This window comes from Lissotriton vulgaris, chromosome 8, assembly GCF_964263255.1.
Source record: "Lissotriton vulgaris chromosome 8, aLisVul1.2, whole genome shotgun sequence".
In the NCBI taxonomy this organism is placed as follows: Eukaryota; Metazoa; Chordata; class Amphibia; order Caudata; family Salamandridae; genus Lissotriton; species Lissotriton vulgaris.
In genome coordinates, this window is record NC_141696.1 from 1,565,142,330 (window position 1) to 1,565,159,741 (window position 17,412).

A 17,412-nucleotide genomic window follows, 5' to 3' on the forward strand; every position below is an offset into this window, starting at 1 on the left:
TCCTCACGCAAAGAATGGACCCACATGGAAGGCTCCTCATGCCAAGAACAGACCCCCATGGAAGGCTCCTCACACAAAGAACAGACCCACATGGAAGGCTCCTCACACGAAGAACAGACCCACATGGAAGGCTCCTCATGCCAAGAACAGACCCCCACGGAAGGCTCCTCATGCCAAGAACAGACCCCCATGGAAGGCTCCTCACGCCAAGAACAGACCCCCATGAAAGGCTCCTTACACAAAGAACAGACCCCCATGGAAGGCTCCTCACATCAAGAACAGACCCCCATGGAAGGCTCCTCACGCAAAGAACGGACCCACATGGAATGCTCATCATGCCAAGAACAGACCCCCATGGAAGGCTCCTCACACAAAGAGCAGAACCCCATGGAAGGCTCCTCACACGAAGAACAGACCCCCATGGAAGGCTCCTCACGTGAAGAACAGACCCCCATGGAAGGCTCCTCACACAAAGAACAGACCCCCATGGAAGGCTCCTCACATAAAGAACAGACCCCCATGGAAGGCTCCTCACACGAAGAACAGACCCCCCATGGAAGGCTCCTCATGCCAAGAACAGACCTCCATGGAAGGCTCCTCACGCAAAGAACAGACCCCCATGGAAGGCTTCTCACACGAAGAACAGACCCCCATGGAAGGCTCCTCACGCAAAGAACAGACCCCCATGGAAGGCTCCTCATGCCAAGAACAGACCCCCATGGAAGGCTCCTCACGCAAAGAACGGACCCACATGGAAGGCTCCTCATGCCAAGAACAGAACCCCATGGAAGGCTCCTCACACAAAGAGCAGAACCCCATGGAAGGCTCCTCACACGAAGAACAGACCCCCATGGAAGGCTCCTCACAAGAAGAACAGACCCCCATGGAAGGCTCCTCATGCCAAGAACAGACCCCCATGGAAGGCTCCTCACGCAAAGAACAGACCCCCATGGAAGGCTCCTCACGCAAAGAAGAGACCCACATGGAAGGCTCCTCACGCAAAGAACAGACCCACATGGAAGGCTCCTCACACGAAGAACAGACCCCCGTGGAAGGCTTCTCACAAGAAGGGCAGACCCCCATGGAAGGCTCCTCATGCCAAGAACAGACTCCCATGGAAGGCTCCTCACACGAAGAACAGACCCCCATGGAAGGCTCCTCATGCCAAGAACAGACCCCCATGGAAGGTTCCTCACACGAAGAACAGAACCCCATGGAAGGGCTCTGCATGCCAAGAACAGACGCCCATGGAAGGCTCCTAACACGAAGAACAGACCCCCATGGAAGGCTCCTCACACAAAGAACAGACCCCTATGAAAGGCTCCTCATACAAAGAACAGATCCCATGGTAGGCTCCTCACGTGAAGAACAGACCCCCATGGAAGGCTCCTCACACAAAGAACAGACCCCCATGGAAGGCTCCTCATACAAAGAACAGACCCCCATGGAAGGCTCCTCACATGAAGAACAGACCCCCATGGAAGGCTCCTCACACGAAGAACAGACCCCATGGAAGGCTCCTCATGTGAAGAACAGACCCACATGGAAGGCTCCTCATGCCACGAACAGACCCCCATGGAAGGCTCCTCATGCCAAGAACAGACCCCCATGGAAGGCTCCTCACACAAAGAGCAGACTCCCATGGAAGGCATCTCACGCAAAGAACAGACCCCCATGGAAGTCTCCTCACACGAAGAACAGACCCCCATGGAAGGCTCCTCATGTGAAGAACAGACCCTCATGGAAGGCTCCTCACACGAAGAACAGACCCCGATGGAAGGCTCTTCACACAAAGAACAGACCCCCCATGGAAGGCTCCTCACGCCAAGAACAGACCCCCATGGAAGGCTCCTCAAACAAAGAACAGACCCCCCATGGAAGGCTCCTCACGCCAAGAACAGACCCCCATGGAAGGCTCCTCACACGAAGAACAGACCCCGATGGAAGGCTCCTCACACAAAGAACAGACCCCCATGGAAGGCTACTCACACGAAGAACAGACCCCCATGGAAGGCTCCTCACACAAAGAACAGACCCCCATGAAAGGCTCCTCATGCCACGAACAGACCCCCATGGAAGGTTCCTCATGCCAAGAACAGACCCCCATGGAAGGCTCCTCACACAAAGAGCAGACTCCCATGGAAGGCATCTCACGCAAAGAACAGACCCCCATGGAAGGCTCCTCACACGAAGAACAGACCCCCATGGAAGGCTCCTCATGCCTAGAACAGACCCCCATGGAAGGCTCCTCACGAGAAGAACAGACCCCCATGGAAGGCTCCTCATGCCAAGAACAAACCCCCATGGAAGGCTCCTCACAAGAAGAACAGACCCCCATGGAAGGCTCCTCACAAGAAGAACAGACCCCCATGGAAGGCTCCTCACAAGAAGAACAGACCCCCATGGAAGGCTCCTCACAAGAAGAACAGACCCCATGGAAGGCTCCTCTCGCAAAGAACAGACCCACATGGAAGGCTCCTCATGCCAAGAACAGACCCCCATGGAAAGCTCCTCACGCAAAGAACAGACCCCCATGGAAGGCTTCTCGTGCCAAGAACAGACCCCCATGGAAGTCTCCTCACACAAAGAACAGACCCCAATGGAAGGCTCCTCATGCCAAGAACAGACCCCCATGGAAGGCTCCTCACGCAAAGAACAGACCCCCATGGAAGGCTCCTCACGCAAAGAAGAGACCCACATGGAAGGCTCCTCACGCAGAGAACGGACCCACATGGAAGGCTCCTCACACGAAGAACAGACCCCCGTGGAAGGCTCCTCACAAGAAGGGCAGACCCCCATGGAAGGCTCTTAATGCCAAGAACAGACTCCCATGGAAGGCTCCTCACACGAAGAACAGACCCCCATGGAAGGCTCCTCATGCCAAGAACAGACCCCCATGGAAGGCTCCTAACACGAAGCACAGACCCCCATGGAAGGCTTCTCATGCCAAGAGCAGACGCCCATGGAAGGCTCCTAACACGAAGAACAGACCCCCATGGAAGGCTCCTCACACAAAGAACAGACCCCCATGGAAGGCTCCTCATACAAAGAACAGATCCCATGGTAGGCTCCTCACACGAAGAACAGACCCCCATAGAAGGCTACTCACACGAAGAACAGACCCCTTGGAAGGCTCCTTACACAAAGAACAGACCCCAATGGAAGGATCCTCACACGAAGAACAGACCCCCGTGGAAGGCTCCTCATGCCAAGAACAGACCCACATGGAAGGCTCCTCACACAAAGAACAGACCCCCATGGAAGGCTCCTCACGTGAAGAACAGACCCCCATGGAAGGCTCCTCACACGAAGAACAGACCCCCATGGAAGGCTCCTCATGCCAAGAACAGACCCACATGGAAGGCTCCTCACACAAAGAACAGACCCCCATGGAAGGCTCCTCACATGAAGAACAGACCCCCATGGAAGGCTCCTCACACGAAGAACAGACCCCCATGGAAGGCTCCTCATACAAAGAACAGACCCCCATGGAAGGCTCCTCGCATCAAGAACAGACCCCCATGGAAGGCTCCTCATACAAAGAACAGACCCCCATGGAAGGCTCCTCACATGAAGGACAGACCCCCATGGAAGGCTCCTCACACGAAGAACAGACCCCCATAAAAGGCACCTCATGCCAAGAACAGACTCCCATGGAAGGCTCCTCATGCCAAGAACAGACCCCCATGGAAGGCTCCTCATGCCAAGAACAGACCCCCATGGAAGGCTCCTCACACGAAGAACAGACCCCCATGGAAGGGTCCTCATAAGAAGAACAGACCCCCATGGAAGGCTCCTCACAAGAAGAACAGACCCCCATGGAAGGCTCCTCACACGAAGAACAGACCCCCATGGAAGGCTCCTCACAAGAAGAACAGACCCACATGGAAGGCTCCTCATGCCAAGAACAGACCCCCATGGAAGGCTCCTCATGCCAAGAACAGACCCCCATGGAAGGCTCCTCATGCCAAGAACAGACCCCCATGGAAGGCTCCTCACAAGAAGACCAGACCCCCATGGAAGGCTCCTCACAAGAAGAACAGACACCCATGGAAGGCTCCTCACAAGAAGAACAGACCCCCATGGAAGGCTCCTCACAAGAAGAACAGACCCCATGGAAGGCTCCTCTCGCAAAGAACAGACCCACATGGAAGGCTCCTCATGCCAAGAACAGACCCCCATGGAAGGCTCCTCACGCAAAGAACAGACCCCCATTGAAGGCTCCTCATGCCAAGAACAGACCCCCATGGAAGGCTCCTCACACAAAGAACAGACCCCCATGGAAGGCTCCTCATGCCAAGAACAGACCCCCATGGAAGGTTCCTCACGCAAAGAACAGACTCCCATGGAAGGCTCCTCACGCAAAGAAGAGACCCACATGGAAGGCTCCTCACACGAAGAACAGACCCCGATGGAAGGCTACTCACACGAAGAACAGACCCCCATGGAAGGCTCCTCACACAAAGAACAGACCCCCATGAAAGGCTCCTCATGCCACGAACAGACCCCCATGGAAGGCTCCTCATGCCAAGAACAGACCCCCATGGAAGGCTCCTCACACAAAGAGCATACCCCCATGGAAGGCTCCTCACGCAAAGAACAGACTCCCATGGAAGGCTCCTCACACGAAGAACAGACCCCCATGGAAGGCTCCTCATGCCAAGAACAGACCCCCATGGAAGGCTCCTCACGAGAAGAACAGACCCCAATGGAAGGCTCCTCATGCCAAGAACAGACCCCCATGGAAGGCTCCTCACAAGAAGAACTGACCCCCATGGAAGGCTCCTCACAAGAAGAACAGACCCCCATGGAAGGCTCCTCACAAGAAGAACAGACCCCCATGGAAGGCTCCTCACACGAAGAACAGACCCCCATGGAAGGCTCCTCACAAGAAGAACAGACCCCATGGAAGGCTCCTCTCGCAAAGAACACACCCACATGGAAGGCTGCTCATGCCAAGAACAGACCCCAATGGAAGGCTCCTCATGCAAAGAACAGACCCCCATGGAAGGCTCTTCATGCCAAGAACAGACCCCCATGGAAGGCTCCTCACACAAAGAACAGACCCCCATGGAAGGCTCCTCATGCCAAGAACAGACCCCCATGGAAGGCTCCTCACGCAAAGAAGAGAACCACATGGAAGGCTTCTCACGCAAAGAACTGACCCACATGGAAGGCTCCTCACACGAAGAACAGACCCCCGTGGAAGGCTCCTCACAAGAAGGGCAGACCCCCATGGAAGGCTCCTCATGCCAAGAACAGACTTCCATGGAAGGCTCCTCACACGAAGAACAGACCCCCATGGAAGGCTCCTCATGCCAAGAACAGAGCCCCATGGAAGGCTCCTAACACGAAGAACAGACCCCCATGGAAGGCTTCTCATGCCAAGAACAGACGCCCATGGAAGGCTCCTAACACGAAGAACAGACCCCCATGGAAGGCTCCTCACACAAAGAACAGACCCCTATGAAAGGCTCCTCATACAAAGAACAGATCCCATGGTAGGCTCCTCACACGAAGAACAGACCCCCATAGAAGGCTACTCACACGAAGAACAGACCCCCATGGAAGGCACCTCACACGAAGAACAGACCCCCATGGAAGGCTCCTTACACAAAGAACAGACCCCTTGGAAGGCTCCTTACACAAAGAACAGACCCCCATGGAAGGCTCCTCACACGAAGAACAGACCCCCATGGAAGGCTCCTCATGCCAAGATCAGACCCACATGGAAGCCTCCTCACACAAAGAACAGACCCCCATGGAAGGCTCCTCACGTGAAGAACAGACCCCCATGGAAGGCTCCTCACACGAAGAACAGACCCCCATGGAAGGCTCCTCATACAAAGAACAGACCCCCATGGAAGGCTCCTCACATCAAGAACAGACCCCCATGGAAGGCTCCTCATACAAAGAACAGACCCCCATGGAAGGCTCCTCACATGAAGGACAGACCCCCATGGAAGGCTCCTCACACGAAGAACAGACCCCCATAAAAGGCACCTCATGCCAAGAACAGACTCCCATGGAAGGCTCCTCATGCCAAGAACAGACCCCCATGGAAGGCTCCTCACATGAAGAACAGACCCCCATGGAAGGCTCCTCACACGAAGAACAGATCCCCATGGAAGGCTCCTCACACGAAGAACAGACCCCATGGAAGGTATCTCACATGAAGAACAGAACCCCATGGAAGGCACCTCATGTGAAGAACAGACCCACATGGAAGGCTCCTCACGTGAAGAACAGACCCCCATGGAAGGCTCCTCACACAAAGAACAGACCCCGATGGAAGGCTCCTCACACAAAGATCAGACCCCCATGGAAGGCTACTCACACGAAGAACAGACCCCCATGGAAGGCTCCTCACACAAAGAACAGACCCCCATGAAAGGCTCCTCATGCCACGAACAGACCCCCATGGAAGGCTCCTCATGCCAAGAACAGACCCCCATGGAAGGCTCCTCACACAAAGAGCAGACCCCCATGGAAGGCTCCTCACGCAAAGAACAGACCCCCATGGAAGGCTCCTCACACGAAGAACAGACCCCCATGGAAGGCTCCTCATGCCAAGAACAGACCCCCATGGAAGGCTCCTCACGAGAAGAACAGACCCCCATGGAAGGCTCCTCATGCCAAGAACAGACCCCCATGGAAGGCTCCTCACGCAAAGAACAGACCGCCATGGAAGGCTCCTCACGCAAAGAAGAGACCCACATGGAAGGCTCCTCACGCAAAGAACAGACCCTTATGGAAGGCTCCTCACGCAAAGAACGGACCCCATGGAAGGCTCCTCACGCAAAGAACAGACCCCCATGGAAGGCTCCTCACGCAAAGAAGAGACCCACATGGAAGGCTCCTCACGCAAAGAACAGACCCACGTGGAAGGCTCCTCACGCAAAGAACAGACCCCCATGGAAGGCTCCTCACACGAAGAACAGAACCCCATGGAAGGCTCCTCACGCGAAAGACAGACGCCCCATGGAAGGCTCCTCACACGAAGAACAGACCCCCGTGGAAGGCTCCTCACAAGAAGGGCAGACCCCCATGGAAGGCACCTCACGTGAAGAAAAGACCCCATGGAAGGCTCCTCACACGAAGAACAGACCCCCATAAAAGGCACCTCATGCCAAGAACAGACTCCCATGGAAGGCTCCTCATAGAAAGAACAGACCCCCATGGAAGGCTCCTTATGCCAAGAACAGACCCCCATGGAAGGTTCCTCACACGAAGAACAGACTCCCATGGAAGGCTCCTCATAGGAAGAACAGACCCCCATGGAAGGCTCCTCATGCCAAGAACAGACGCCCATGGAAGGCTCCTCACACGAATAACAGACCCCCATGGAAGGCTCCTCACACAAAGAACAGACCCCCTCATGGAAGGCTCCTCACCTCCCCCTGCGCAGCGATCCAGTTGTCCTCGTCGCCATGAAAAGTGTAGTAATCACACTTAAAACTTGGTAAAATTGAAGAAGTATTTATTCAGATACAGCTTTCAGTGACCCTCAGCTTCAACTGCTTGCAAAAGAATCTTTCATGATGTCACACAAACATCAGAAAGTTCTCTTCTTAAAGAAGACATCACCACACCTGCCCAGCCAAATATAGAGCCAACAGAAGAACTTTAGAAAGAGGTGCAGAAAGGTCAATGTTTTAAGAATCACACACTGTCACAAATTTATCACAGTGGCAGGCGTATACCGACTTGGTGGAGGGACACATGGCAGCCAGAATAACATCATAGATTTTGGGAAAAACGTCAAAAGCTGTCAAGTGCGACCTTTCAATCTCCATGCATGAAGGTGGAGTTGACCGGTTGGAAGGAGAACCCTCTCCTGCTGCTGTAATCCTGCCGACAAGGCAACCTGATCGGAGGGCTGATGGCCATGATAAAAAAGCTCAGGATACCAAACTCTCTGAGCCCAGTCTGGAGCCACAAGGATGACTTGGGCCCGGTTGTTCTTGATCTTGAGAACTCTGGGACAGAGAGATTTCGGCAGAAAATCATACAGAAATGTGTACAGGAGGCCGAAGCTCCACTCAAGATGAAAAGCGTCTCTAAGTGAGAGTCGCTTTGGAAACACCTGTGAGCAAAACTGCTGACATTGCGCATTCTCGATGGTGGTGAACGATCTAACCAAGTATCTCCCCACTGCTGAAAGAGCCAATGCAGAGAAATTCCCTTTGGGCACCTTAGCAAAGACAAATCAACTTATATATACATACTACACATCAATTCATCAAACATAAATACATCAATCAGAGCACTGCAATAATTAACCAAATTCTGAAAAGACAAATAAATTCAATATGCACAGTTTATTATTGTAATTAAAAAGTAGATTAAAAACACATTAAGAAAATGTATAAAACTGTAACTCCATTACAGTTAATCCAGCCAATAAGGGTGGTGGAGTAGTGGTATTTGATACCACAGACTATGAAGAAAGAATGCTTAAGATGCTTGAGGTCAAGGAACATTATGCTCGTACTAATGTGAATTGTCTAGTGAAGATATCTCGAGAATGTTTGACCCTACTGACCAATGCGAGGGATGATGGCTACATTTGTGAGGAGGAGTTTAAATTTCTTAATAATGTAGGGCCTAAATCTCCGGCAATTTATGGCCTCCCCAAGGTCCATAAGCATAGATTAGACCCCCCCATGAGGCCAATTGTGAGCAGCATTGACTCTTTACTTGAGCCAATAAGTAAATATGTTGATCAGTTTTTGAGGCCTTTGGTATGCAAATTGAAGTCATATGTAAGAGACTCAGCACATATTATTTCACTTATTGAGGGGCTACCATTCTGTGAAGAGACTCAGTGTCTGGTAACTCTGGACATTGAGTCTCTTTACACGAATATTCCTCAATCAGATACAGTAGAGGTCATTGTTGATCTTCTATCTAGCCAGGATCTGGAAGGGGCCAATAAGGACTTTATTGTGGACTGTGTTCGACTAATTTTAACCAACAATGTTTTCCTTTTCAAAAATGAATATTTTAGACAACTGAAGGGGACCAGCATGGGGGCCACTTGTGCCCCCAGTCTGGCCTGTCTCTATGTGGGAAATTTTGAGACCAAGCACATTGACAACGAGATGGCACCCTTTTTCGAGAATGTAGCGGGCTGGTACCGCTACATTGACGATATTTTTTTCATTTGGGAAGGGACTATTGGCCTTTTGGAAGATTTTTTGAGTTGGATTAACCTGGGAGACCCAAACCTTAAGTTTACCTCGACATACAGCACCACTAAGGTTGACTTTTTGGACATCTCCATCAAAAATTCAGAAGGGGTGTTGGCAGTTGAGTTATTCACCAAACCTATGGCCAAAAACACGCTCCTCCACTTCTCGAGCTTTCACCCCAAATCTCAAAGAGAAAGCAGCCTATTCAGCCAATTCCTCCGGCTCAGGAGGAACTGTTCTGACATCAAAGACTATTACAAGCATGCTGAAATCCTCAAGAACAAATTTAAGGGGAGAGGATATCCCAAGAAACTCTTGTCCCACTCATTAAAGCGGGCCAGATTTTATGACCGCGATGCCCTTATTAAAAAACCTAACACACAGAAAAGCCCTCTAAATAGAGTAGTATTTGCGAGTAAATTCTCCCATATTAGTAATCAAATTAAAAATGTGGTAAATAAGCACTGGCACATTATGAATCATGATGAAGAATAATGCATTGGAGAAACCACTTTTTGCTTTTAAAAAGAAAAAAATTTGCGAGACTTATTAGTACACACTTATAGAGAGGAGACAAGAGAGAATCAAAGAACACGAGATAACACCAAAGTAGGGGGTACCTCTAAGTGTGGAACGTGTAACATCTGTGAACAATGTATAGTAGCATCTGAAGTCTCATGTAACAACAGAACAGATAAATGTAAAACTCACAATAATTGTAAAAGTAAAAATGTGATCTATCTACTGGAATGCCCCATTGGGCTTTGCTATGTTGGAGAAACAGGTAGAGAGGCCAGGATTAGACTACAGGAGCATAGATCAGCGATCAGAACAAAAAAGATAACTGCCCCAATTGTCTCACATTTTTTAGAAATGAAACATGGTGAATGTGATTTCAAGTGGTTCATACTGGAGAGGGTAAAGATAGGCAAAAGAGGTGGGAATATTGTCAAGGCCCGAAAACAAAGAGAGCAATGGTACATTTCTTATCTAAATACAGTAAGAAATGGACTCAACTCCCGTGAAGAATGGGAGTGCATAATTGGTGGAGTATAGGTCCTTTGCATTGCTGATCCTGACCTATCTGTAAATAGAATGAGATCTTTGTGGGCCCTAGCGGGATGATTGATAGGACTCCTTTAGGTATAAGATGTTCTTAGCTGCAGGATTTTCCATGATCTATCATCAATCTGAATACTGATTTCAGTAATCACTTGGCACTCTAATTAGATAGCTCTAAATTAAGTACCAGATACAGTGTCAATATATAATTGTCATCACCATCGATTAGATGGCTCAATGGATACAGAAATGTAGGTAGGGGGTGCCTGACTAGTGATACATACAGGCTGCGGCACAAATATAATAATAATAAAAACAATCGATTTCATAAAATTTGAATTTGGATGTTGCACATAGGACTAATAATAACAAAACTAAATTTGAACTACTTAACGCTCCTAGTTGATGTGCTATGTGTGCCTAATGACAGATACATCCGAAAATATACGCAAATAAAGTAATGTTCTAGAGCGAGTGTGTGCCCTTTAAGATAGAGAATTCGGGCGTATTTCTTTCCAAATATATAAATGGAATCTTTCGCTTAATGAATTAAGAGAGCGTGAAGGAAGGTTCTACTTTGTTTTAAAAAATATTGCCAGATATGCGTCTGAACAGTGCAGTCCGTTCTGGACCGGCTATATCGTGGCCCTCTTTCTATGACTAAACCGTAGCCCTCTTTCCATGGTTACTATCAGGGCCCGTGACTGATTGACACTACGTCATTCAGGAACTCGGAGACGGCGCGCATTTCCGCGTTCCATTGAGTATATAAACCGCGCGGTGGATTCGTACTGTGTTTCGATTGAACACCTCGGGAGCTGCACGCGGAAGGCTCGGCATTTATTTCTTTATGGGGCGATAGCGAGTAATCCTTGACACTGCTTGGGTACTAATTATAATACGGTAACTCTTTTCACAGAGGCAGCGCTACCTAAAGACTGAGAAGACTGAAGCAATCTCTCAGAGTCTTAGCGTGCCTGATTTTAAATTAAATGTGAGTACAACTATCGTGTACTGATTAAGAAAATACCGATAGTGCATATATACTAAAAGACCGTAATGGGCTTTGTGTCTTTTTCCTATCCACTAGTGTAGCATTAGTACTGAATCTTGATAATCACAAAGTTGTACCGCGTGCAAGCAAGATAAAAAGGATTTCAAGTGAGTATTTCGATATCACAATTAAATACGTGTAAGCAATTTAGGCGGTATAGACTGATAGGTATAACTCTACCCTGCAGGTTCTATATATATGTATATCTCTACTCTGCCAAGAAGCAATACTCTGCGTTCGATTTTCGTGTATATGACATCGAGAGAGAAAAAATAGGATGTAAGTATTACATCCCGTCCATTTACATCGATAAAGATAAACATCTTATACAGCATGGCTATTGGTAACAACACCATTATGGTAGAGAAGCAGAACTAAGTCTGACTAGATCTTAAATTAATCAATTGAGTCTCACTAGATCTCAAATATGACAGAGACCTAGTTAATCTTGCTGTATTCTTCATGAATTATGAAAAATTATTATCGTATCTTTATTCTCTATATATTGCAGTATCTGTGCTGAGGTCTATACAAATACCTTTAGCAGTTGAAAACACGACTTGATCTGAGAGGAGGGAGGTGTCTATCCCCTACCCAGAAGGGAGGCTTTCCTTTAAAGGTTAGTAATGGAGTGTGGTGAATGGGGTTTACGGTACCTAGCACCATTTATTTGGACCACTGAGGAGACTAAAGCCTCTGGGTCCAACTAGTAGGAACGGGCTTGGAATCACAAAGACCAGTTGCTTAAAATGTGAATATGGAAAAAGTGACAATGAAATTATGTCTAATGAATGTCAACAGAGATGTTTTACAAACTGCATTGTTTAAGGTCCTGTTTATGGTAATGCTGACTCATATGGATAGGATCCATTTGTGTAAACCAAAGCAAAGGAATAGAGAGAAAAAAGCTCTTTTGTATGTATAGATTGTGGTAAATGTGATAGGAGTATGTTATGATGTTATGTTTAATGTGAAGAGCAATAGCGAGATGATACCAGTTCTGTTTTGTTGGCGGATTTCTGCCTTATGTACAGTTTGTTTGATCTGTCATGGTATAGAACCTAAGACATATTTTACTTGAATTTCAGTTATCTTGGGAAGACAGCTAATATTTTCCTGAGGAAGACGGCTGTATGATTAATGTCCGTCGAAACGCGTTGAAAATTGAGGGAGAAGTTCAACAAATATTGATTAAGGAGTATTCTGACTGGTGCTGAATATACCTTCTTTGTACCTCCCTTTCTAGCTTTAGGAACTAACTGGATGAACTTTTGTATATCATTTGTTCCCATGTATATTGTCTGTTTTCCCTTGTTTTATACATTTTCTTAATGTGTTTTTAATCTACTTTTTAATTACAATAATAAACTGTGCATATTTAATTTATTTGTCTTTTCAGAATTTGGTTAATTATTGCATTGCTCTGATTGATGTATTTATGTTTGATGAATTGATGTGTAGTATGTATATATAAGTTGATTTGTCTTTGCTAAGGTGCCCAAAGGGAATTTCTCTTTTTTGACAAAGTCAATAGTTGGTACCCCATCCCTTCAATAGAGGGTCCCTCTCTCATTTATTAGAGAAAGAGCCAATGCACCAGCAGCGGGCAGGGATTCCATTAGTGATCCACTAAGCCTCTTCAGCTGAGTTTGTCTGCCCTGGCATTCCAGCCATGTCCAGAGAGGCAGAGTCTCTTGAAAATGGTCCACGACCCCATTCAGCTCTGTTTGGTGCAATACCACATGGTGGTAGCACCTGTTCCAGCCTTTCCTCGAGCAAAGGTAGAAAGACTTTCAATGGCAAGTGAATTGCCTGAAGCTCCCACAGGTTGATGTGGAGCCCGTACTCTGTCAGAGGCCAGAGTCATCTCATCTCCACATCTCACAGGGGGCCGCCCCTTGCCAGAAGTGACACATCTGTCACTACAGTTAGCTCTGGTTGGGGAAGGGAGAGGGGTCTGCCACTGGCCCAATTGCGGAACGTCAACCACCATTGCAGATCTTTCGCAGGTCCCTCCGATATCTGGAAAGAGTCATAAAGATTCCCCTGATGCTGCGTCCACTGGGATTTCAGGTCCCACTGCAGAGCCTGCATATACCAATGAACATGGGTTACAATCAGGATGCAGGAGGGCAGGAGACCCTACAACCTCAGGGTCATTATCACCGAAATCCAAGATAGAGGCTGAAAATGTGGTCTCATGGCCTGAATATCCTGTATTCACAGCTTGGGAGGTTAGTCTCAAAAGGCACTGAGTCCAGAACAACTCCAATGAAAAGGAGCATCTGAGAGGGAGTCAGGAGTGACTTCTGCACATAGATAGTGAACCCCAGCGAGTGCAGAAGGTTTGCAGTAGTCTGGAGGTGAGAGACGACTGCCTTGGACGAGTAAGCCTTCAAAAACCAATCATCGAGGTAGGGAAAAACTGGAACCCCTGACCTCCGCAGATGAGCTGCAACCACCACCATCACTGAGGTGCGCTGGTAAGGTCGAAGGGGAGCAAGGCAAACTGAAAGTTTTCTTGGCCCACAGTAAACCACAGGGAACATCTATGGGCAGGCAGGGCAGAGGTGGAAATATGTGTCCTTCAAGTCCAGCACCAGAATGTAGTGGGAATAACAACCACAATCTACTTCTGATGCTGACACCCTCTCCAAGGCTCCCTTGGCCAAGAGAAAGAGCATTCCTGATAGAGCAAGGCAAGGTGGTCCTCTGTCAGCCATTCATAAGTGGGTGGCATGAGTGGAGGGGTGGTCACAAAGGGGAGGGAGTATCCCCTTTGCATGAAATGCAAAACTCAATGTTCCAATGTTACTGACTGCCAGCGGTGAAGGTTATGGCGTATCCTGCCCCATTGAATGCCATGATAGTCAAAGGGAAAACAAAAGCAGTTTGGAAGCTGCGGTAGCCGCGGTGGGGTGGTGGACTGGCTACCCGTCCCACATTGTCTATGGAACCCACATCCTCTGCCACAAAAAGGCTGGGAAGCCTGTTGGCTGTTGGGGCTAGAAGGGTATGGAGGCGGTTGGAGACCCCTTCTGTGGCAAAGAAAGGAGAAGATGGCAGACTGGGGTTGACAATGGGCCACAGACAAGCCCAAAGACCTGGCCATATCTCTGGTGTCCTTAAAGCAATCCAGCACTGAGTCTGCCTTCTCTGCAAAAAGACTAGAGCAATTAAAGGGCATGTCCATAAGAGAGCTTGGACATCCCTTGAATAGCCAGTGGCCTTCAGCCAGGTGCGCTGCCGCATGGCCATGGACGATGAAATCACTGTACCCAGCGAGTCAGAAGTGTATCGCCCACAGTGTTTTGTGAAATTAGCAGCATCTCTTCAATCAGCAATAGCTTGGGAGAATATGGTCTGAGCCTCCCCTGGGATCCCCGGAGATCATAGGCAGCGTTATTTGTATCTATGGGAATGTCGGCCCAAAAGGCACGTGGTGTTCACCAACTGCACTGCACGGCTGGCAGAAGAGAACATTCTACTGCCCAAGGTATACAGTCTCTTGGATTCTCTATCTGGCAGGGTGGTATTGAAAGTGCTGGATTGACTCTAGACATGGAGGCTTGGACCACCAAGCTCTCCAGGGTGGCGTGTCGAGTAAAAAAACTAGTGTCCCTAGGAGCGGGGCGATGGTGGTGGGCAATTATACAATGCACAGGAGCGGCTGTGCAGGGCTTGGACCAGTCCTCGTAGGACATAAGTAAGGGCTTCATTGAAGGAGAGTAAAGGTTTGAAAGGGACGACTCCTGATGAAAGTACGAATGTCTTGACAGCCACTGAAGTTAGATGCAAGTTCAAGACCTGAGCTGCCCTACGCAGCACAATAGTGAAAGAGGCTCCCTCCTCTATAGCCACGGTAGAAGGAGAGGACCAGGTGAGATGTCTAACCCACTGGCACCCGCCAGCTCTTCATACTAGTTGTCCCCAATCTCATCTAGAGGATGCTGGTATCCATAAGGTTCCTTAGACCCCTACCGTTCGTCTTCCTATCCAGACTTGTCAACACCAAAAGATACTGCCTCCCATCCAGAGAGCATTGGCCGGTCGTTGCTGGAACCATAGTTGGACGATACCCATCCGGCTCCGTGCCGGAGTCAGCAACGATGATAGGGATGGCACTGCTGTGGAGCGTTGGCACCGCCGGCACTGGAGTGTGTAATAAGAAAGGTCTTGGTCTTTCTGAAGGCTCCGCTCTGGATCTAACATGGGATCCATGGGGCTAGCGAGGATCTGGTGGGGCCCCTCCCAAGGTTGTGGGGAAAGAAAGGTCTTGGTCTTTCTGCAGGCTCCGCTCTGGATCTAACATGGGATCCATGGGGCTAGCGAGGATCTGGTGGGGCCCCTCCCAAGGTTGTGGGGAAAGTCAGGGAAGCACTGAGCGCATCCTGACTCAGACTCTATCGAAGCTCGAGACCTGGACTGCTGTCACTCCAGCTCCTCAAAGTCGAAAACCTCTTCAACTTCTTTGACTTCTTATGTTCATGGGATTAACTGACGACTTAGAGCTGGACAACGATGGCTGGGTGCAGCTTCAGGAACGGTACCAAGACATTCCCCGCAGCTGGGATCTTGAGCGTTGTAGGGTCATCCGATGTCAAGCGGCGAGGAGCTTGAGGGATTGGTCCCTCAGCACCTTCGGGTGCATAGCACTACCCTCCTCACAGGTCTTGGAGTCGTGGTCCCTTTCCATGCACCACAATCAAATCAAGTGTGTATCACAGACATCTGCCTATGACCGGCACCAGCTGGTTTCTTTGGGGTTATCTGGTCACACCAGGAGAGAAAATCTTTCAACCAAAGGTTCAACAAAGGTAGAGAAAAAGGCCAGTCAATCCAGCATTTGCAAAGTAAATAGGTCTCACCTATTCAAGAACTACTGGCTTTGCCAATGTGTTTTAGCCATGTTGTACATTACCGTGGCTGCTGTTCAGCATGGCTACAAGTTTGTGGAATTGAGGAGAGTGGCATGGAGTGTCGTAGAATGGCAAAAAGTGGAGTAGAGTGTCGTAGCGTGGAGTGCCATAGAGTATAATGTGTTCGAGTGGAATAGACTGGAGTTGTGCAGAGAGGTGTACAGTGGAGTGGCGTAAAGTAGAGTGGACAGGTGTAGAGTGCATTGGTGTAGATGTAGAGTGTTACAGAGTACGGTGACGTCGAGTGCAGAGGAATAGAATTCAGTGATGTATAATACAGGATGTGCAGTGGAGTGGAGGGGAATGCTGCAGAGTGGAGTGGTGCAGAGTCGAGTGGCATACAGTGTATTGGCAAAGATGCAGTGGTGCAGAGCAGAGTGCTGTAGAGGGCAGTGTTTTAGAGTAGAGTGGCATAGAGTGCGGAGGTGTAGAATGGCGTAGGGTAGGGTGCAGTGGTGTTGAGTACAGTGGTATAGAGTAGAGTGCAGTGGTATAGAGTGGTGTAGAGTGGAGTGCAGTGGTATAGAGTGGTGTAGAGTGGAGTGCAGTGGTATAGAGTGGTGTAGAGTGGAGTGAAGTGGTATAGAGTGGTGTAGAGTGGAGTGCAGTGGTATAGAGTGGTGAAGAGTGGAGTGCAGTGGTATAGAGTGGTGTAGAGTGGAGTGCAGTGGTATAGAGTGGTGTAGAGTGGAGTGCAGTGGCATACAGTGGAGTGGCGTAGAGTAGAGTGGACTGGTGTCGGCTGCATTGACGTAGTGTTTCCAGAGTTCGTTAAAATGGTGTTTAGTGCAGCGTCATAGAATGCAGTGGCATAAATTAGAGTGGTGCATAGTAGAGTGCAGTGGTGTACAGTGCAGTGGAGTGGAGTGCAATGCTGCAGAGTGTAGTGATAAAGAGTGCCATACAGGGCAGTGTTGCAGAGTAGAGTGGCATAGAGTGCAGTGGTCTAGAATGGCATAGGGTGTAGTGGCGTAGAGTAGATTGCTGTGGTGTTGAATACAGTGGTATAGAGTAGAATGCAGTGGCATAGAGTGATGCAGAGTACAGTGGCGTAGAGTGCAATGGCACAGAGTGGTGAAGAGTGGAGTGATGTAGAGTGCAGTAGTGTGGAGTGGAGGGCTCCAGACTGCAGTGGCAGATAGTGCAGTAGTGCATAGTAGAGTGGATTAGAGTTCAGGGGCAG

General features: G+C 49.1%; 1 protein-coding gene and 1 long non-coding RNA gene across 2 annotated transcripts in view; one reads left to right on the forward strand and one right to left on the reverse strand.

Annotated features, from left to right (window-relative positions):
• SPAG17 (sperm associated antigen 17) overlaps positions 1-17,412 on the reverse strand; it is a 1,900,597-nt gene that overhangs the window by 544,510 nt on the left and 1,338,675 nt on the right. The gene's annotated exons all lie outside the window — the stretch shown is intronic.
• LOC147700430 (uncharacterized) lies at positions 11,347-12,615 on the forward strand. The gene is made up of 3 exons (XR_015299427.1): positions 11,347-11,417; positions 11,822-11,929; positions 12,399-12,615. It is a non-coding gene; the product is annotated as an uncharacterized LOC147700430 (long non-coding RNA).